A 23240-nucleotide genomic window follows, 5' to 3' on the forward strand; every position below is an offset into this window, starting at 1 on the left:
TACATATATATGCATATTTCTTGGATGCTAGACTCTTACTATATTTATAATTTACAAATATTTTATCCTATTCTGTTTGTTGTCTTTTTACTTTCTTGATAGTACCCTTCAAAGTGTGAAAGTTTTACAATTTGATGATGTCCCATTTATCTATTTTTTTCTGTAGTTATTTATGCCTTTCATGACATATTTAAGAAACCATTGCCTAGTTTAAGCTCATCAAGACCTACTCTATGTTTTCTTCTAAGATTGTATATTTTTAGCTGTTACAATTAGGTCTTTGATTTGTTTTGAGTTAATTGTTGTATATGGTGTGAGGTAGGGTTCCAGCTTTATTCTTTTGCTTGTTGATATCCAATTATCCCAGCACCATTAGTTAAAAAGACTATTCCTTCCCCCATTAAGTGATCTTGGCACTCTTGTTGAAAATCAATTGACCATGAATGTGAGAGTTTATTTCTGGAATCTCAATTCTATTCCATTGATCTATATGTCTGTGGGTGAATGGTTTTTAAAAGGCAGGATATTGATGTATTCTGGCTACTTCCTGCTGCTTTTAAAAAATCATAAGTCAGAAATGCTCCCAGGCAAGAATTGACCAGTTCACAAACAAAAATGGACAGAAGTAAAATTCAGCAAAGGAAAGAGGCATTTTCTTTCTTTAGCCTAACATCTAAATGTATTGTGAGTCTAGAGGCTTGGAGTCTTACAGATTGACAAGGTTACTAAACAACAAGAGAGAGCCTCCAAGCGTTTTTGAGAATTGACATTAAGATTTCGTGGCCGGAAAAGGAGAATCAGACCAGTAGCAAAAATCTGATTTCATATATTATTGTTCCATTCAAGATTGTTGTTTCCAATGGTCTCAAATAGCTGCTATAAATATGGAGTGATCACAGGAACTATCAATGGCTTACAGACACCTTATGGAAGCTCACTGCACCATCTGTAAAGTTGTCTTGCCAAAGAGTGAGATTTAAATTTGATTGAGCTTCTAGTTCTAAATACTAGTTTACAGGATAAACAGGGAACAGAAGAATACATTAAGAAACCCCACATGGATGCAGTCAGCAGAATTCAGAATGTGGAAAAGCTATAGGAGAAAATGACCTGGTTTCTCCAAAAAATAACTGCAAGACATTAAATAATGATCCATGCTACAATATGGATGAACCTTTAAAACATTATGCTAAGTGAAAGAAGCCAGACACAGAAGCCCACATATTGTATGATTTCATTTATATGAAATAACCATAATAGGCAAATCTGTAGAAAAAGAAGAAACTGAGTGGTTGCTGGGGCTGCCAACCGGCATGGGGTTTCTTTTTTGGGATGATGAAATGTTCTAGAATTAGATAATGGCGATAGTTGGACAACTGTGTGAATATACTAAAAGCCATCAAATTGTAACCTTTAAATGGATGGATTATATGATACATGGATTTGCTCTAAATAAAGCTATTTAAAAATCACAAAGGAAAAAAGAAGGGGAGGTGTATTAGTTGAATGAAATATATGGGCTTTGTTTTGATCCTGATTGAAAATGTTTTAAAATTATGAGACAATTGGACAAATTTGAACACTGACTAGATACTTGGTGATATTAAGAAAGTATTGGACAGGTGCAGTGGCTCATGCCTGTAATCCCAACACTTTGGGAGGCCAAGGTGGGAAGATTGCTTGAACCCAGGAATTCGTGACCAGCCTAAGCAACACAGCAAGACCCCATGTCTAAAAATAAAAATAATAATAATAATAATAATAATAATAATAAATTAGTCAGGCATGGCGGCATACGCCTGTAATTCCAGCTACTTGGGAGGCTGAAGTGGGAGAATCACTTGAATCGAGGAGGTGGAGGCTGCAGCGAGCCATGATCATGCCACAGCACCCCAACCTGGGCAATGGAGCAAGACCCTGTCTCAAAAAAAATTAAGAGAAAATATTTTTAGTATTGGGGGGGTATTGTAATGATATTGTAATTATGTTTTTAGTAGTAGTTATCTCTTGGAGATACATACTGAAGTGTTTACAAGTTAAATACTATGTCTGAAATTTGCTTTAAAATAATCCAATCATAAGGGAAAACAGGAGTATATAGATGAAATGAGACTGACATATATTGACAATCATTGAACATAAGAAGGTTCATTATACATTCTCCCTGCTTTTGGACAGTTTGAAATTTCCCATAACAAAAAGAAAAAAAAATCTAAATGCTTAGGAATTATATCTGGAAGAGATCTTTAGGGGTGGGACTCATAAATGGAATTGATTGGAAGCAAATAGACCAAAAACTTACTAAGCATTTGAGGAAATTTTCTTACTAAGGAAACCATAAGCCTGATCTATAAAAGACTAATTGCTCAATGTCTCAGAGAGGTGAGTTGACTTCGGCAGAGTCCCTGAAGACATACAGAGAGGAAATGGTGCAGAAGCAATATCGAAAGACATAACATCTGCAAATGTTTCAGAACTGATGAAAGACACCAATCCACAAATTCAAGAAGTCTTTCAAACTCAAAATAAAATAAACACAAAGGAAATCAAACACAAACACATTATAGTAAAACTCCTAAAAGACAAAGGCAAAGAGAAGTCTTAAAAGCAGTCATATAAAAAAAAGGGTACATTACCTTCAAAAGAGGAACATTATTAAAGCTGACAGCTGACTTCTCAATCAGAAGACAATGAATCATATTTTTAAAGTGCTGAGAAAGAGTAAATGCCAACCTAGAACATATACTCAGTGAAAAGAAGATTATGACATACCGTAGTGCCAGCTTAAACTTAAATATACTATATAAGATTCTTTTTAACTTTATGGACTCAAACTAATACTGAGCTATTTAATGAATAATCTTTGAACACCTGGATAATGTATAAGTATGGGTTAATATATAAGATTTTAAAAAGAAAATGAGAAAGAAAAACAGACTGTATCATGCCATCTGGATGGTGGGCAAAAACAGTAAAACTAGAATTTGATGTTTTTTTCTGTCTTTAAAATGACAAAGGGATCTTAAAGTATTCAGTCTGCTCTCAGCAAGGCATAGTAAAAAGTTATTCTTTACTTTCTGTGAAATTTATCTGGGTAGCAGAGGTTCTTGCCTTACTAAATATTCTTGTTTGAGAAGATTTAACTTTTTCTTCCCTTTTGCTGACCTTTGTCATATTGTTCAATTGTTTATTTTTTAAAACATGCAGTAAAAGATTCTCACTTACAAAAAGCTAAATTCCCTTATAGTTACCTTCTACTTTATTTATTTATTTATTTTTGAGACAGAGTTTCACTCTGTCACCCAGGCTGGAGTCCAGTGGCATGATCTTGGCTCACTGCAACCTCCGCCTCTCAGGTTCAAGTGATTCTTCTGCCTCAGTGTCCCGAGTAGCTGGGACTACAGGCATGCGCCACCACGCCTGGCTAATTTTTTGTATTTTTAGTAGAGACAGGGTTTTGCCTTGTTGGCCAGGCTGGTCTCAAACTCCTGACCTCAGGTGATCCACCCACTTCAGTTTACCAAAGTGCTGGGATTACAGGCATGAGCCACTGTGCCTGGCCTATATTTACTATTTTTTTTTTTTTTTTTGAGACAAGGTCTCACTCTGTCACCCAAGCTGCAGTGCAGAGGTGCAATCACGGCTCTCTGCAGCCTTGAACTCCCAGAGACAAGTGATAATCCCACCTCAGCTGGGACCACAGGCATGCACCACCAATGCCCAGGTAATTTAAAAAAAAACCCAAAAAACAAAAAAAAAACTGTAGAGACAGAGTCTCCCTATGTTGCCCAGTCTGATCTCAAACTCCTGAACTCAAATGATCCTCCTGCCTCAGCCTCCCAAAGAGTTGGGATTATGGGCATGAGCCACTGTGCCTGGCCTATTTTTGAATATCTTGTCATTATGGTTAATAGGGTAGCCAAGCTATAATTACTCCTTTCTCTTAGGCAATTATGCACCTATCTTAGTCAGGTGATCAGTATTTTGGACAATTTTTTTTGATGTTTCCTTTTATAAAATCAGACTATAAATTCAGAAAAGTTAAAAATCATCAAGATGTTTGTACATTCAAAATAATCTTTGGCCCTTCCTGGATGGCCAAAGCACCAAAGATCTGTTCCCTTACCTTGTAACCCATCATAGGAAATACATACACAGGGCGGGATGCTAGAAATCTTAAGTATATTTGATATGCTTTTTTTTTTTTTCGAGACAGAGTCTCACTCTGTTGCCCAAGCTGGAGTACTGTGGCATGATCTTGGCTCACTGCAACCTCTGCCTCCCACGTTCAAGCGATTCTCCTGCCTCAGCTGGAGGATGTTGCCCAGGCTGGTCTCGAACTCCCAGGCTCAAGCAATCCACCTGCCTCGGCCTCTCAAAGTGCTGGGATTACAGGCATGAGGCACCACACCCAGCCTATATTTGATATGCTTCTGTTTTTAAAATGATTCGACAATAGTGTAAAAACCTCCCTGATTTTTGAACACACAATGTGAAAAATGCTTTCAAACTAAAAAGATGAGCTCAGCCTTCCTTAGATTAATTTTGTGCATTAAATGTCACTATTATAAATATATCTCAGAGACTGTCCACTTTTACAGGATGGTGATGTGTCAACATCTTCAGTGTCCATAATCTGTTTTTGCCCCCAGGAGAAACATTGATCTAATTCTCTTGGAATAATTATATAGTATGCCCTAATAAAGCATTCTGTTTTCTTCTTATTAGATAGTATTAGTCACTGTAGTAAATTCCCCATCATTATTTAGTCCTACACTCAATAAGTGACTTCTGCTTTCCTTTCATGCTTTCCTGAAGGTTAGCTGGAAACTACAGACCAGAAATTGGGTCTTGGACAAAGGAGAGTCAAAGTGCCTTGATGAATAGACAATACCTGATACCCTGAGCTATTGACACTTCAAGAAATAGACTCACTGGGTTCAGGCTTTCCCATGTGTATGAGTCTGTTTTCATGTTGCTGATAAAGACATACCCAAGACTGGGTGATTTATAAAGAAAAGAGGTTTAATGGACTTACAATTCCACTTGGGGCTGGGGAGGCCTTCCAATTATGGCGGAAGGCGAAAGGCACATCTTACATGGCAGCAGGTAAGAGAGAGAACTTGTGCAGGGAAACTCCCCCTTATAAAACCATCAGATTGGCTCTCTGCTCCTCCTGTTCAACAGACAGCTGCATCTTCTTGTGCTTTGCCAGCCACGTACGTCCCTGAGACACCATGGTGAAGTTGAAGTGCGGAGTCAATGGACTTGTTGGAACTGGGAGCCTGGTCACCAGGGCTGCTTTTAACTCTAGCAAAGTAGATATCGTTGCCATCAATGACCCCTTCATTGACCTCAACTACATGGTCTACCTGTTCCAGTATGATTCCACCCATGGCAAATTCCGTGGCACCATCAAGGCTGAGAATGGGAAGCTTGTCATCAATGGAAATCCCATCACCATCTTCCAGGTGCGAGACCCCTCCAAAATCAAATGGGGCAATGCTGGCGCTGAGTCCATCGTGGAGTCAACCGGCATCTTCACCACCATGAAGAAGGCTGGGGCTCGCTTGCAGGGAGGAGCCAAAAGGGTTATCATCTCTGCTCCCTCTTCTGACGCTCCCATGTTTGTGATGGGCATGAACCATAAGAAGTACGACAACAGCCTCAAGATCATCAGCAATGCCTCCTGCACCACCAACTGCTTAGTGCCCCTGGCCAAGGTCATCCATGACAACTTTGGTATTGTGGAAGGACTCATGACCACAGTCCACGCCATTACTGCCACCCAGAAGACTGTGGATGGCCCCTCCGGGAAACTGTAGCATCGTGGCTGTCGGGCTCTCCAGAATATCCTCCGTGCCTCTACTGGCACTGCCAAGGCTGTAGGCAAGGTCATCCTTGAGCTGAATGGGAAGCTCACTGGAATGGCCTTCCATATCCCCACCGCCAACGTGTTGGTCATGGACCTGACCTGCCGTCGGGGAAAACCCTGCCAAATATGATGACATCAAGAAAGTGATGAAGCAGGCATTGGAGGGTCCCCTCAAGGGTATCCTGGGCTACACTGAGCACCAGGTCATCTCTTCTGACTTCGACAGCGACACCCACTCTTCCACCTTCAATGCTGAGGCTGGCATTGCCCTCAACAGCCACTTTGTCAAGCTCATTTGCTGGCATGACGATGAATTTGGCTACAGCAACAGTATGGTGGACCTCATGGACCACATGGCTTCCAAGGAGCAAGGCCCCCAGAGAGAGCATGAGAGGAAGAGAGAGGCCCTCACTGCTGGGAAGTCCCTGCCACACTCAGTCCCCCACCACACTGCGAATCGCCCCTCCTCACAGTTTCCATGCAGATCCCCTGAAGAGGGAGGGGCCTAGGGAGCCCCACCTTGTCGTGTACCATCAATAAAGTCCCCCGTGCTCAGCCAAAAAAAAAAACAAAAAAAACCCATCAGATCTCGTGAGACTTATTCACTATCACGAGAACAGCACGAGAAAGACCTGCCCCCATGATTCAATTACCTCTCACCAAGTCCCTCCCACAACACGTGGGAATTGTGGGAGCTACAATCCAAGATGAGACTTCGGTGGGGACACAGCCAAACCATATCACCGTGTAAACCAGCATTGTCATCCCAAGCAGACACCTGTGATATTTTGTACCAGAAGTAGAACCAGAATTTCCAGAGTTCTTTCTAGTCCATAAGTAGATTATTTCATGACGACTAACCCTGTATCTGATAAAAATAAATAAATAAATAGGCCGGTCGCGGTGGCTCACGCCTGTAATCCCAGCACTTTGGGAGGCCGAGTCGAGCGGATCACGAGGTCAGGAGGTCGAGACCATCCTGGCTAACACGGCGAAACCCCGTCTCTACTAAAAATACAAAAAATTAGCCGGGTGTGGTGGCGGGCGCCTGTAGTCCCAGCTACCCTGGAGGCTGAGGCAGGAGAATGGCGTGAACCTGGGAGGCGGGGTTTGCAGTGAGTGGAGATTGTGCCACTGCCCTCCAGCCTGGGTGACACAGCGAGACTCCGTCTCAAAAAAAAAAAAATAAAAATAAATAAACAAATAAATAAATAATTTTTAAAAAACAGACTCCTATTTACATAGAACAAAATGAAACTGATGAAGGAAATCTGCTTGTGGTTATTTATTTTTAATATTATTGAGAATTGCTTTACAAATGTTCTTTCTTTTTATGGGCATAGGAAAAAGGAAAAAGCTCTTTTCCTTTCTTCATGATCCACTGCCAACTCTCAATTTAACATTTATACTTGTGGAAATTGGAATGAAAGCCTCTCAGTAGTATTTTTCCATCTGACTCTTCCAAATTCTGGAAAACATATCCTGTGTCAAATCTCAATATAAATTATAAACTGTCCAGGTGCAGTGGCTCACGCCTGTAATCCTAACACTTTGGAAGGTAGCGGTGGGATGATGTCTTGAGCCCAGGAGTTTGAGACCAGCCTGGGCAATACAGTGAGACCCCATCTCTACAAAAAATAATTTTTAAAAAATATTAGCCAGGTGAGGTGGCACATGCCTGTAGTCCCAGCTCAGGAGGCTGAGGTGGGAAGAGTGCCTGAGCCCAGGAAATCGAAGCTACAGTGAGCCATGATTGCACCCCTGAACTCCAGCCTGGGTAACAGACCAAGACTGTCTCAAAAAAAAAATTATAAGCTAACAAATCATCAGAGACTGAAATATTATAATAATTCTAATCAGAACGCAGATGAATGCATTTATGATGGGTAAGGCTTAGAAAATTTATAACTGCTCCTTAACAAAGAACACTGGCTGTGCTTGAATTTTATGGTTACAATGTATCAATAAATAACTGAACCATATTTTACGTATATTATATCTGGAAAGATCCGTAATGATTTTGATAAAAATATGAAAAACATCAATTGACTAAGTAGTCGGTGCAACTACTTAGAATAATGGGTAGGTATTATTACAAATAACTTCATCCTTTCTGACAATGCAGAAGAACTTCATCTTTCCTGACAATGTAGCATTTTCATGCGTTTAATACGCATTGGCTCCCATTGTTGCAAGGATATAGACAAATCAAATGTACTACCAAGGCTATACTGACAATATCGTATGTGAGAATAAAGCCAGTTAATCTAGTATGAAAAGCCCACCATTATGGAACAAAGGCTGATGTGTAGAACTTCATTTATAGAATCAGATCCTACAAACCCTCCCAGGAAATTAAACCAGTACATATGCTGTGGTTTACAGGATCTCAGCCCAGACTTAAAGGATCTTGAAGGAGGAAGAATTCACCCATGAAAGTAGGCAGTAGGGCACGGTGGCTCACGGCTGTAATCCCAGCACTTTTGAAGGTGATCACCTGAGGTCAGGAGTTTGAGACTAGCCTGGCCACATGCTGAAACCCCGTCTCTACCAAAAAATACAAAAATTGGCCGGGCGCGGTGGCTCACGCCTGTAATCCCAGCACTTTGGGAGGCCGAGGCGGGCGGCTCACGAGGTCAGGAGATTGAGACCATCCTGGCTAGCACGGTGAAACCCCGTCTCTACTAAAAATACAAAAAATTAGCCGGGCATGGTGGCGTGTGCCTGTAGTCCCAGCTACTCTGGAGGCTGAGGCAGGAGAATGGCGTGAACCCGGGAGGCGGAGCTTGCAGTGAGCAGAGATTGAGCCACTGCACTCCAGCCTGGGCGACAGAGAGAGACTCCATCTCAAAAAAAAAAAAAAAAAAAAAAAATTACCTAGGCGTGGTGGCACATGCCTGTGATCCCAGCTCCTTGAGAGCCCGAGGTGTGAGAATCGCTTGAACCCGAGAGGCGGAGGTTGCAATGAACCAAGATCGCGCCACTGCACTCCACCTCCAGGTGACAGAGGGAGACTCCGTCTCAAAAAAAAAAATAAAATAAAAATAAAAAGTAGGGAGTAAAAGAAAGTTCTATTAGTTCCAGACTAATAGAGTACAGTCCAAATATACAACTCTAGGTTCCTTACATAATATCCAGAAAGAAGCTAATTCTCTGGTTTTAGCAGTGCTCACCACCACATAATTCTAGATGTACTAACCATACAACAAGGAGGCCTCTGTGTGCAATTAACACCTCTTGTTTTATCTATGTAAGTTTACCAAGCCAAATAGGACAGAGCCTACACTATATAAAGGCACAATTCAGAGACCACATGAAATAGCCACCACTGAGTCTGTGTATTACTATAATGATATACAAACATTATTGATCGTTGGGATTGGGAATATATGCCACAAATTAAGCTCCAATTTGTTTTCTATTTCCCGTAACAATTGTGGGTTCCCCGATATTTTAATTAAGGATAGTACAAACCAGAATCAGACCAGCCCCTTATTTTATCAATAGTTACCTTTAAAGATAACATGATTTCAGGAGCACTGTGCAGGAAACTTATTCAACACTTGGAAAATAAAATTTAAAAATGATTTTTGGTTGGCGCAGTGGCTCACATCTGTAATCCCAGCACTTTGGGAGCCGAGGCAGGTGGATCACCTGAGGTCAGGAGTTTGAGAACAGCCTGGCCAACATTTCAAAACCCCGCCTCTACTAAAAATACAAAAATTAGCCGGGCATGGTGGCATGCGCCTGTAATCCCAGCTACTCGGGAGGCTGAAGCAGGAGAATTGCTTGAGCCTAGGAGGCGGTCGGTGGTTGCAGTGACCAGAGATTGCACCACTCCACTACAGCCTGGGTGACAGAGCAAGACCCTGTCTCAAATAAAATAAAATAAAATAAAATAAAATAAAATAAAAAGAGTAGAACACCTGTTAGCCAATGAGGATAAGCGATGATGAGGGAAGCTGCATTTCTGGCATGCTTGGTCTCAGAGCAACACTGGCAGGACAAGTTATAGCATAAGAGTCAAAGCTAAATGCAGGTGGGGAGCAGGTGGGTCAGGTACTGCAAAAACATGGCTGGGCGCAGTGGCTCACGCCTGTAATCCCAGCATTTTGGGAGGCCAAGGCGGGTGGATCACGAGGTCAGGACATCGAGACCATCCTGGCTAACACGGTGAAACCCCGTCTCTACTAAAAATACAAAAATTAGCCGGGCGTGGTGGCGGGCGCATGTAGTCCCAGCTACTCGGGAGGCTGAGGCAGGAGAATGGCGTGAACCTGGGAGGCAGAGCTTTCAGTGAGCGGGGATCACGCCACTGCACTCCAGCCTGGGCGACAGAGCCAGACTCCGTTTCAGAAAAAAAAAAAACAAAACCACAAATGGAAGGAAGGCTGGGGCTGGGGTTGTGGGGCCCACCCCATGTACCCTCCACGTGGCCCAGCCCAGAGATCCTCAGGTTGACACAGAGCACAGGCAGACAACAGGTATCCTAATTTGCTTCCAACACCAAGGCCCTAGTGTATTTCAGACAACCTCGGAAACAAACCCTAAATGCTCAGCATTTGGAGGCACTAAAAACATGCACAAAACACACAAGCATTGAGTGATTTATTTGCCGTGATCTCTTGCTGCTGTTCAGATCCAAGAGACCTCAGGGAGAAGGGCTGAGCAGGCAGGGGTGTCCATCCTGCCACCGCCTCTCCCTTTCCTCTTGAGGGCTCTGGGGGTGTTGGACTCACATGAATAATCCCAGATCTGAGAACACTGATACTGTCACTGATGGGACAGAGAGCAGTCACCAGACCAAGTCTGAGCTCTCCTGGGGCTTCTGGTCTACTAGGATAAGTGGAAACTAAATAAATAACTAGAAATACAATCATTTCATGGAGCAAAAACACATGCTACCAGGAAAGCCCAACTAGGTGATGTGGTGGAAAATGACGGCAGGAGGACTCTGCTTTAGGTAGCAGGGCTGGGGAAGGTCACTCTGAGTTGGTGACACCTGGCAGGGAGGAATACAAAGGAGGTAGCCATGGTGGGCAAGGGCAGTGACAAGAGGGGCCCAGGCATGGAGAAGAGAAGAGAAAGTGAAAGTGCAGAGATTTTTTGTTTTTGTTTTTGTTTTTTGTTTTTTGTTTTCTTTTGAGACGGAGTCTTGCTCTGTCTCCCAGGCTGGAGTACAGTGGTGCAATCTCAGCTCACTGCAACCTCTGCCTCCCAGGTTCAAGCAATTCTCCAGCCTTAGCCTCCCGAGTAGCTGGGATTACAGGTGCACGCCACCATGACTGGCTAATTTTCATATTTTTTTGTAGAGACGGGGTTTTACCATGTTGGCCAGGCTGGTCTCCAACTCCTGACCTCAGGTGACCCACCTGTCCCAGCCTCCCAAAGTGCTGGGATTACAGGTGTGAGCCACCATGCCCGGCCAGTACAGAGATCTTTAGTGAAGAACTTGGAGGACTTGAGGATCTGAGAGAGGCCAGAGAACAGCCCCCAGTGAGCAAGACTTAGTGAGTTCTCAACTTGAGACAGGAAGACATCAAGATATAGAGGCTCCTATTTTATTTCATGCATAAGACAGAGCTTTGGAGAGTCTTCAACAGGGGTGACAAGACCTGGATTGTGCTTTTTATTTATTTATTTATTTTTTGCAGAGTCTCACTCTGTCACCCAGGCTGGAGTTTAGTGGTGCAATCTTGGCTCACTGCAACCTCTGCTTCCCGGGTTCAAGCAATTCTCTTGCCTAAGCCTCCCAAGTAGCTGGAATTACAGGTGCACACCACCACACCCAGCTAATTTTTTTGTATTTTTTGTAGAGACAGGGTTTCACTGTGTTGCCCAGGCTGGTCTCAAACTCGTGGACTGAAGCAATCCACTTGCCTCTACCTCCCAAAGTGCTGGGATTACAGGCATGAGCCATCATGCCCAGCTGGATTGTGCCTTATAAAAGTCCCTTTGGCTGAATGTAGAGAGAAAATTTGAGGAAAGCATAGGTGGAAACGAGTGGCCGGATTAGAAGGCTGTTCGCTCAAGCATGAGTGAGAGCATCGTGGCTTAGGTGAGGGTAGGGGGAGAGGGAGGTAGATTCAGATTTGGGATTGATTTTGGAGGCGTGACCAACCTGTGTTCTCACGAAAGTGGATTTGTCCCCAGAGCAATTACAAGTCTATGTGACATCAAGGTTCATAAGACAGGAGAATCACCAAGGGAAAAATAGGGCCCCAACCAATAAGACAAAAGGAATAGATGTAAGGAGAATTGGAACAGGGCCCTAAGATCTAGAAGTGCTGGTGTTGGAGGTCAACAGAGTGTCATTCACTTTGTCAGCCAGCATTTCCACCCTTCTGGTTTGGTGTCAGTGTTTATCTACTGGCTTTCTGCTTCATTCTCAGCCATCAGCACCCTCCTTTGTACCACCACGCTAGAAGCGTGCAAACTACATTGCCCAGCCTCCCTTGTGAGATGGCTTCCCAATAGGTTCTGCTTGCAGGAAGCACCACTTCTCAATTCTTTCTGTTTCTAGGAGGGCCTCTGGCCACAGCCAAAGAGGTGTACAAGGTCCCAGTTCCCACTGGTCATGAATCTGTAACGCGTCAATTTCATTAAGCTGAAGGAGGTTTCCCATGAGCCCTTCCCTATGTAGCTGAAAGTTAGCATGGGCCCCAGGAGACAACGTGCATGAACGTGGAAGGCAGAAGGGAAGCAGAAGCCATATGTTTTTCTGTTGGGCAGGTCGGTGCAGGCCCAGGCACTGTGGCTGTCATGCACGTTGTTTGCACCTGGAGGCTCTCCCTGGGGGTGTGAGGGAGCAGCCAGGCCCCTACCTCTCCCAGCTCCCACAGGATCCTCCCGCAGGAGCACATTTAACTCCAAATCAAACAGCAGTGACTTCTCCTGGAAGACATCCGCTCATGAAAATTGGAGTCCTGGAGACTGTGAGGGTCCCGTCTGTCTACATGGCTTCCCACTGATCCTCTCAGTTCGTCTGCCCTGGCTCCCCCACTTCGTATCCCATCTTCCCTTCCCAAAACCTGCCCTGCTGACTTCAGGCTGTACCAGCAGATGCAGAGAGGTCACCCTTACATAGATGGCTCAACCAGCTTATACAATGTGTATGGTCAAATCCCTATCACCCATCCCTTATGAATTGTGATATTCAGCTTCCTATGTCCATTTACCTAGATGATATGGTTTGGCTGTGTCCCCACCCAAATCTCATCTTGAATTGTAGCTCCCATAATTCCCATGTGTTGTGGAGGGACCTGGTGGGAGATAATTGAATCATGAGGATGGTTCCCCCATACTGTTCTGTAGTAGTGAATACATCTCATGAGATCTGACGATTTTATAAGGGTTTTCCCCTTTCACTTGAATCTCGTTCTCTCTTGTCTGCCACCATGTAAGACGTCACTTTTGCTTTCCACCATGATTGTGAGGCCTCCCCAGCCACGTGGAACTGTAAGTCCATTAAATCTCTTTTTCTTTATAAATTACCCAGTCTTGGGTATATCTTTATCAGCAATTTGATCAAACACTAGTACCCAGTTATTTGATCAAACACTAACCCAGGTGTTGCTGTGAAAGTATTTGGTACATGTGACTGACATCTACTATCAGTTGACTTTAAGTAAATTATCCTAGATAATCTGGGTGAGCCTGATCCAATCAGTTGAAAGGCCTTTAGGGGAGCAGAACTGAGGTTTCCCTGAGGAAGAAGGAATTTTGCTTTTGAATGACATCAAATCCTGCCTGAGAGTTTCCAGCCTGCCCTGTGGATCTTGGACTTACCTAGCCAGCCCCCAAAATGGCAGAAGCCCAATCATTTGCAATAAGTAAATACATAAATACATAAATAAATACATGTACACATATATGCATACATATATACATGTATGTATATATATGTGTATGTGCATATATCTTAGTCTGTTTTGCTTTACTATCAAAAAAATACCTGGGCTGGGCACGGTGGCTCACCTGTAATCCTAGCACTTTGGGAGGCTGAGGTGGGTGGATCACAAAGTCAAGAGATCGAGACCATCCTGGCCAACATGGTGAAACCCTGTGTCTACTAAAAATACAAAAAACAAATTAGCTGGGCGTGGTGGCGTGTGCCTGTAGTCCCAGCTACTCGGGAGACTGAGGCAGGAGAATGGCTTGAACCCAGGAGGCAGAGGTTGCAGTGAGCCAAGATTGCGCCACTGCACTCCAGCCTGGCGACACAGTGAGACTCCATCTCAAAAAAAAAAATAAAAAGAACCAACCTGAGCCTGGGTACTGCGTAATTCATAAAGAAAAGAGGTTTATTTGACTCACCAGTCTGCAGTGGTGAGGGCCACAGGCTTCTTCCACTCATGGCAGAAGTGGAAGGGTAGCTGGCATGTCCAAATCACATGGCAAGAGAATGAGCAAGAGAACGGGAAGATGCCAGTCTCTTTTTAATAACCAGCTCCCAGGAGAACTCTTGCAGGTGCTAATAGAGAGATAACTCACTCACTACCAAGAGGCTGGCACCAAACCAATCGTGAGGAATTCACCTCCATGACCCAGACACCTCCCATTAGGCCCCACCCCTGACATTGAGGAACAAAACGCAACATGAGGTTTGGAGAGTCAAATATCCAAACTCCAGCAGCATATATGTGTATTTATATGCATACGTGTATATATCATATCTATATCTCCTACTGGTTCTGTTCTTCTGGAGAACCAGGACTGATACCTGAATACATATATGCATATCCATATCTCACTCCTCATCATTCTCTTTCTCTGACTGACCCCTGGCTGGTACTCTGCTCTCCCAGAGCAAACCCAGAGAAGATATTTTATTTTGCCGGTATTTCACTTTCCTACTTGCTCTTGAGCATCTGTCTTTTAAAAGCTTATGTGAGAACTAACAACTTTTGTTCTTGCATTCCTTCATTTATTCCACAAACCTTTTTTTTTTTTTTTTTTTTTTGAGATGGGGTCTCACTGTGTCACCCAGGCTGGAGTGCAGTGGTGCGATCTTGGCTCACTGCAACGTCTGCCTCCCAGGCTCAAGCGATCCTCCTGCCTCTGCCTCCTAAGTAGCTGGGACTATAGGCATGTGCCATCAGGCCCGCTAATTTTTGCATTTTTTGTAGAGGTAGAGTTTCACCACATTGCCCAGGCTGGTCTCAAACTCCTGGCTCAGGTGATTTGCCTGCCTTGACCTCCCAAAGTGCTGGAATTATAGGCATGAGCCATTTTGCCTGGCCTACTCCATGAAATTTTGAACGTCACGTGCAAACATACCCTGTGCTGTGCTGTCTGATGACACACAGGTTACAATACTGATAATGGTCCCTAGCCTCACAGGCATCACAGTCCAGTCGGGGGGAAAGAGAGGGAGTGGGGAGAATAATATTTATTAGTTATGTATTAGTTATCTACTGCCACATAACAAATTACACCAGGCCAGGCATTGTGGCGCATGCCTGGAATCTTGGCACTTTGGGAGGCCGAGGCAGGAGGATCACTTGAGCCCAGGATGCCAAGGCTGCAGTGAGCCATGATCGTACCACTGCACTCCAGCCCAGGCGACAGAGTAAGACTCTGTCTCAAAAAGACAAAAACAAAAGCAAAACAAAAATTACACCAACATGTATTGGCTTAAAACAAGAAACATTTACGATGTCACAATTTCCAACAGTCAGGAATCTGGGTGAGGGTGACTGGATGCCTTTGGCTGTAGGTTCCTCAAGGCTAGAGTCAAGGGTCTGGCTGGAGCTGCAGGCATCTCAGGGTGGAAAATCTGCCTCCAGACTCACTCATGGCGGTGGGCAGCCCTCAGGTCCTTGCTGGCTGTTGGCTGGAGGCGTCAGTTTCTTGCCCCATGAGCCTCTCCCCAGGCAGTTCCCAGCATGGAAGCCCCTTCCACAGAGCAAGCAAGGCAAGGTGGGGAGGACCAGCAGGACATAAACCAGTCTTCCAGTAACCTGTCCTGGAAGTGACATCCCATCACTTCTGCCATATGCTGTTTGTTAGAAGCTTGTCACTATGCCCAATCTACACACAAAGGGGCATAGGTCCCAGAAGGGCATGAATACCATGAGGCTGGACCACTGGAGGTCATCCCACAGTAAGTAAACATGTTAAGATGTTAAGATAATAAATATGACCATGGCTCCACCTGGTGGGAAACAATGGCAAACAGAGTGACGAGGTAGAAAGTTCTAGTTTTAACAGTTTTTTTTTTTTTTTTTTTAAAGGCCAAGCCTCACTCTCTCACCCAGGCTGGAGTGCAGTGGTGTGATCTTGGCTCACTGCAACCTCCACCTCCCAGGTTTAAGTGATTCTCCTGCCTCAGCCTCCCGAGTAGCTGGGATCACAGGCCTGCGCCACCATGCCCAGCTAGTTTTGTATTTTTAGTAGAGACAGGGTTTCACCATGTTGGCCAGGCTGGTCTCCAACTCCTGGCCTCAAGTGATCCACCCACCTCGGCCTCCTAATGTGCTGGGATTAAAGGCGTGAGCCACCACTCCCGGCCTTAGTTTGAACAGTTCTGACTTCATAGTTGTGTTGCCAGATAAAGCAAGGTCACTCACATTTATCATGACCAAGTGAGATTTATCCCAGGGATGCAAGGATGGTTCAACATATGCAAATCAGTCAATGTGATACATCATATCAATAAAATGAGGGAAAAAAACCGTATGACCATTCAATTGATGCTGACAAAGCCTTTAAGAAAATTCAACATCCCTTCATGATAAAAACCCTCAAAAAATTGGGTATAGAAGGAACATACCTCAACACAATAAAAGTCATGTATGACAGACGTACAGCTAGTATCATACTGAATGGAGAAAAAATGAAAGCCTATTCTCTAAGATCTGGGGCAAGACAAGGATGCCCACTTCCCCCACTGTTCTTCAACGTACTAGTGGAAGTCCTAACTACAGCAATCAGACAAGAGAAAGAAATAAGGGCATCCAGGTTGGAAAGGAAGAAGTCAAATTATCCTTATTCGCAGATAATATGATCTTATATTTGGAAAAGCCTAAGGGCAAATGATCAGAATAGACATTTTTCAGAAGACACACAAATGGCAAACAGGTATATGAAAAGGTACTCAACATCAACATCATTGACCATCAGAAAAATGTGACTCAAAACTACAACGAGAAATCACCTCACCCCAGTTACAATGGCTTTTATCCAAAATATGTAATAACGAATGCTGGCGAGGATGTGGAGAAAAGGGAACCCTCATACACTGTTGGTGGGAATGTAAATTAGTACAGCCACTCTGGAGAACAGTATGGAGGTTCTTCAAAAAACTATAAAGAGAACTACCATATGATCTAGCAATCCCATGCTATGTATATACCCAAAAGGAAGGAAGTCAGTGTATCCAAGAGATACCTGCACCCCCATGTTTGTTGTGGCACAGTTCACCACAGCCAAGATTTGGAAGCAAGCTGAGTGTCCACCAACAGACATATGGATAAAGAAAATGTGGTACCTATGCACAATGGGGTACTGTTTTGTTGTTGTTGTGGTTATTGTTTTTGAGACAGAGTCTCACCCTGTTGCCCAGGCTGGAGTGCAATGGCACAACCTTGGCTCACTGCAACCTCCACCTCCTGGGTTCAAGCGATTCTCCTGCCTCAGCCTCCCGAGTAGCAGGGATTACAGGCACACGCCACCACACCCAGCTAATTTTTTCTTGTATCTTTTGTAGAGATGGGGTTTCACCAGGTTGGGGCAGGCTGGGCTCGAACTCCTGACCTCAGGTGATCCTCCCACATCGGCCTCCCAAACTGCTGGGATTACAGGTGTGAACCACTGTGCCCGGCCACAATGGGGTACTTTTCAACCATAACAAACATTGAGAGCCTATCATTTGCAACAACATGGAGGGAACCAGAGATAATTATGTTAAGTGAAATCAGCCAGGCATGGAAAAAAAATGTCCCATGTTCTCACTCATTTGTGGGAGCTAAGCATTAAAACAATTGAGTTCATGGAGATGGAGAACAGAAGGATGGTTACCAGAGGCTGGGAAGGGTAGTGGGGCAGGGGGAAGTGGGGATGGTTAATAGTCATAACAGTATAGTTAAATAGAATGAATAAGTTCTAGTATTTGATAGCGCAACAGGGTGACTACGATCAACAGTACATTTTAGGCCTGGGCACGGTGGCTCACACCTGTAACCCAGCACTTTGGGAGGCTGAGGTGGGTGGATCACCTGAGATCAGGAGTTCGATACCAGCTTGGCCAACATGGTGAAACCTCATCTCTACTAAAAATACAAAAACTAGCCAGGTGTGGTGGCACACACCTGTAATCCCACCTACTCAGGAGGCTGAAGCAGGAGGATCACTTGAACCCAGGAGGCAGAGGTTGCAGTGAGCCAAGATTGCACCACTGCACTACAGCCTGGGTCACCGAGCAAGACTCTGTCTGGAAGAAAAAAAAAGAAAAAAGAAAAAAACAAACCCATACTTTACTGCACATTTTAAATAACTAAAAGAATATATTTGGGGTGTATGTAATACAAAGAAATTGTACATGCTTGAGGGGATAGATACCCCATTTACCCTGATGTGATAATTACATATTGCATGCCTGTATCAAAATATCTCATGTATCCCATAAATGTATACACCTATTCTGTACCCATAAAAACATTTCAAAAAAAATTTTTTTTAAAAACATGTCACCCAGTTAAATTTGAATTTCAGATAAACAACAAATACTTTTTTAGTATCAGTATATCCCATGCAACATTTGGGATATACTTATACTTTAAAAAAAAACACCTCGTTGTTTATCTGAAGTTCAAATTTAACTTGGCATTCTGTCTTTTTAGTTGCTAAATGTGGCCACCTTCCTCCAGGGCAGCACAGGGCTCATGAGTGGAGGAGCCAGGCTAGGGATTACGGTACCAAAACCAGCCAGCAGGTTAGAGGTGAGGACAAAATGATGACTAACTCCTGGAGAGGGAGACATGGAGGCAGGATCAGCAAAATATCGCAGAAGAGGACTGAGCTTTCTTTTTTTTTTTTTCTTTTGAGATGGAGTCTCCCTCTGTCGCCCAGGCTGGAATGCAGTGGCATGATCTCGGCTCACTGCAACCTCTGCCTCCCGGGTTCAAGTGATTCTTCTGCCTCAGCCTCCCAAGTAGCTGGGACTATGGGTGAGCGCCATCACACCCAGCTAATTTTTGTATTTTTAGTAGAGGCGGGGTTTCCCCATATTGGCCAGGCTGGTCTCAAACTCCTGACCTCGTGATCTGTCCGCCTCGGCCTCCCAAAGTGCTGGCATTAAAGGCATGAGCCACTGCGCCCGGCCCTGAGCTTCTTTTTAAACCCCTAATAAACCACATATTTAATATCTTTAGATTATTGCTGCCTGAGTCCCCCCCCACGAGAAGGAAGACTCCACAAAGACAGGGACTGTTGTCTGATTTGTTCATTGCTGTGTTCCCAGTACCTAGAAGATGACTTGGTACCTAGTAGGTGCTCAAGAAATGTTGTCTGAAGGCCGGGCGCAGTGGCTCACGCCTGTCATCCTACCACTTTGGAAGGCCAAGGTGGGCGGATCACCTGAGGTTGGGAGCTCAAGACCAGCCTGGCCAACGTGGCAAAACCCCGTCTCTACTAAAAATACAAAAATCAGCTGGGCATGGTGGCGGGCACCTCTAATCTCAACTAATCAGGAGGCTGAGGCAGGAGAATTACTTGAACCCTGGAGGTGGAGGTTGCAGTGAGCCGAGATCCTGCCACTGCACTCCAGCCTGCGAGACAGAGCAAGACTCCATCAGGAAAAGAGAGAGAGAGAGGGAGAGAGAGAGAGAGAGAGGGAGAGAGAGAGAGAGAGAGGGAGAGAGAGAGAGAGAGAGAGAGAGAAAGAAAGGAGGAAAGAAGGAAGGAAGGAAAGAAGGAGAGAGAGAGGGAGAAAGAAAGAAAGGAGGAAAGAAGGAAGGAAGGAAAGAAGGAAGGAAGGAAAGAAGGAAGGAAGGAAGGAAGGAAAAAATGTTGGCTGAAGAAATGAATCTTTGAGTTGCTTAAAGAATCTCAGCTCTCTGGCTCGGGAGTCAAGGATGAGAGGAGGACAGGAGGAGATGAGTCTGCTGGGAGAGACAGAGGAGTCATCCCTGGGATGGGGATGTGAGAGGAACAGGACTTGGGGGGGAAGATGCTGAGATCAACTTGGACATGGTGAGTGGAAAGTACCCAGCAGGCATCTGGAGAGAGACATTCAGGAATCCGTTGTCTAGCCAAGCCTGGAGCTCGGAGGGAGAACTGGCGTGGTAGACAGAATAATGCCCCCTCCAAGGATATCCATGTTCTAATCCCTGGACTTGTGAACAGCTTTGCTACTTGGCAAAATGGACTGTGCAGGTGTAATTAAGCTAAGGCTGTTGATATGGGGGGATTATCCTAGAGTACCTGGGTGGGCCGTTATAAACACACTCCTCATAAACACAATGCTCTTTATAAGCATTATGGGTTGAGTGGTGTTTCCCAAAAAGATATGCTGAAGCCCTATTTCCCAGTCCCTTAGAATGTGACCTTATTTGGAAATAGGGTTGTTGCAGATATGATTAATTAAATGCACATAAAGTCATGGCCAGGTGCAGTGGCTCAGGCCTGTAAACCCAGCACTTCAGGAGATCGATGGTAGAGGATAGCTTGAGTCCAGGAGTTCTAGACCAGCCTGAGCAACATAGCAAGACCCTCTCTCTACCAAAAAAAAAAAAAATTTTTTTTTTTGACAGAGTTTCACCTTGTTGTCCAGGCTAGAGTGCGATGGCACGATCTCTGCTCACTTCAACCTCCACCTCCTGGGTTCAAGCGATTCTCCAGCCTCAGTCTCTCGAGTAGCTGGGATTACAGGCGCCCGCCACCACTCCCATCTAATTTTTGTATTTTTAGTACAGACAAGGTTTCACCATGTTGGCCAGGCTGGTCTTGAACTCCTGACCTCAGGTGAGCTACCTGCCTCAGCCTCCTGGGATTACAGGCATAAGCCACGGCGTCTGGCCTCTACAAAAAAAAAATTTTTTTTTTGATTAGCTGAACGTGGTGGCACACACCTGTAGTCCTAGCTACTTGGGAGGCTGAAGCAGAAGGATTATTTAAAACCAGGAGTTTGAGGCTGCAGTGAGCCATGATTGCACCACTGCACTCCAGCCTGGATGGCAGAGCAAAACCCTGTCTCAAAAACAAACAAACAAACAAACAAAATTAAGGTGTTGGCAAGGCCATACTCCCTCTGAAACCCGTGCCCTTATCTCTCCATTCAAGTTTCCCATTTACACCTTTGGAATTTGTAGTTATTGATTTCCAAACAATTGCAACCGAGGCTGAATGGGGCCCCGGGCTCCAGCCACGGGCTAGGCATGACAGCCACACTGGAAGTCATCAGCACAGAGACAATGCTGGGAACATCCCTGAGAAGTGGGAGCTCCTGGCTGCCCACACAAGCGACAGGTCTCAGCCTTGGGCTTTTGTCCTTCGAGCTCAGGTCATCTCTCTGACCGTTTCTTGCCAGACTCTCCAGGCACCTCCTCTTCCCCTGTGCCCAGGCTCTCTTGCCATCTTCACCCGTTCTCCCTGATCTCATTCATTCTCACCACTTCCGTCTCTCATTCCTTTCCCTCCCTGTGCATCTCTGTCCTCAGCCCCAGTGTGTTCAGGTCTTCTTGCTGCTGTAATGAATGACTACAGGCTAAGTGGCTTAAACAATACAAATTTGCTCCTCTTGCAGTTCTGAGGGGTAGAAGTCTAGCACGGGTCGCACTGGGTTAAAATCAAAGATATGCTCCTTCTGGAGGCTCTAGGGCAGGAATCCCCAACCCCCGCGCCACACACCATGATGTAGTTTGGCTCTGTGTCTCCACCCAAATCTCATGTCAAATTATAATCTCCACATGCCCGGGGGAGGGACCTGGTGGGAGGTGATTGGATCACGGGCGCGGTATCCCCCACGCTGTTCTCATGATAGTGAATGAGTTATCATGAGATCTGATGGTTTAAAAGTGTGTGACAGGCCGGGCTCGGGGGCTCACACCCGTAATCCCAGCACTTTGGGAGGCCGAGGCATGCGGATCACCTGAGGACAGGAGTTCAACACCAGCCTGGCCAACGTGGTGAAACCCTGTCTCTACTAAAATACAAAAATTAGCCAGGCATGGTAGCCGGTGCCTGTAATCCCAGCTATTCAGGAGGCTGAGGCAGGAGAATCGCTTGAACACAGGAGGTAAGGTTGCAATGAGCTGAGATCGTGCCACTGCGCTCCAGCCTGGGTGATGGAGCCAGACTCCGTCTCAAAAAAAAAAAAAATATATATATATATATACACACATATATATATACATATAATATATATGACATTATATGAGATACATATTATATATATATTTATATATATAAAATATATATGATATATATGATATATAAATGATATATATGATATATAAATATATATGATATATATGATATATAAAATATATATATGATATATATGATATATAAAATATATATATATGATATATATGATATTGGGAGGCCAGGCACAGTGGCTCATGCCTGTAATCCCAGCACTTTGGGAGACTGAGGCAGGTGGATCACCTGAGGTCAGAAGTTCGAGATCAGCCTGGCCAACATAGCGAAACCCTGTCTCTACTAAAAATTCAAAAACTTGGTTAGGTGTGGTGGTGTGCACCTGTAACCCCCACTACTTGGAAAGCTGAGGGTACAAGAATTGCTTGAACCCAGGAAGCGGAGATTGGAGTGAGCCAAGATCATACCACTGCACTCCACCCTGGCAACAAAATGAGACTCTTTTTCTTTGAAAATAATTTAAAAATTAGCTATGCAAAGTGGTGCAGGCCTGTAGTCCCAGCTACTTGGGAGACTGAACAAGAGGATGGCTTGAGCCCAGAAATTCGAGGCTGCAGTGACCTGGGATCACAGTACAGCCTGGGTGAGGGTGAGACCCCATCCCTTTAAAAAAAAAAAAAGAAAGAAAGAAAGAAAGAAAAAACAGCCAGGTGCAGTGGCTCACACCTGTAATTTCAATAGGTTGGAAGGCAGAGGCGGAACCACGTGATGGGACCTTGTCTCTACAAAAAATTTAAAAAAAAACAACAAAAGATTGGGTGGCTTAAACAACAGACATTTATTTTTTCACAGTTCTGGAGGCTGGGGAGTCTAAGATCAAGGTGCCAATAGATTCAGTTGTTGGCGAGGCCTTGCTTCCTGACTTGCAAACAGACGTCTTTTTGCTGTGCCTTCCCATGGCGTTTCCCCAGTGTGTGCATGTGGAGAACGCAAGCTCTGGTTTCTCTTCCTTTTGTTTTTTTTTTCTTTCTTTCTTTTTGAGATG

At 44.5% G+C, this 23240-nt stretch overlaps 1 pseudogene; it reads left to right on the forward strand.

The window, feature by feature from the left end:
* Positions 1-5237: 5237 nt before the first annotated feature.
* Positions 5238-6384, forward strand: LOC129021081 (glyceraldehyde-3-phosphate dehydrogenase-like; annotated as a pseudogene).
* The last annotated feature ends 16856 nt before the right edge of the window (positions 6385-23240 follow it).

This window comes from Pongo pygmaeus, chromosome 20 (assembly GCF_028885625.2).
Source record: "Pongo pygmaeus isolate AG05252 chromosome 20, NHGRI_mPonPyg2-v2.0_pri, whole genome shotgun sequence".
In the NCBI taxonomy this organism is placed as follows: domain Eukaryota; kingdom Metazoa; phylum Chordata; class Mammalia; order Primates; family Hominidae; genus Pongo; species Pongo pygmaeus.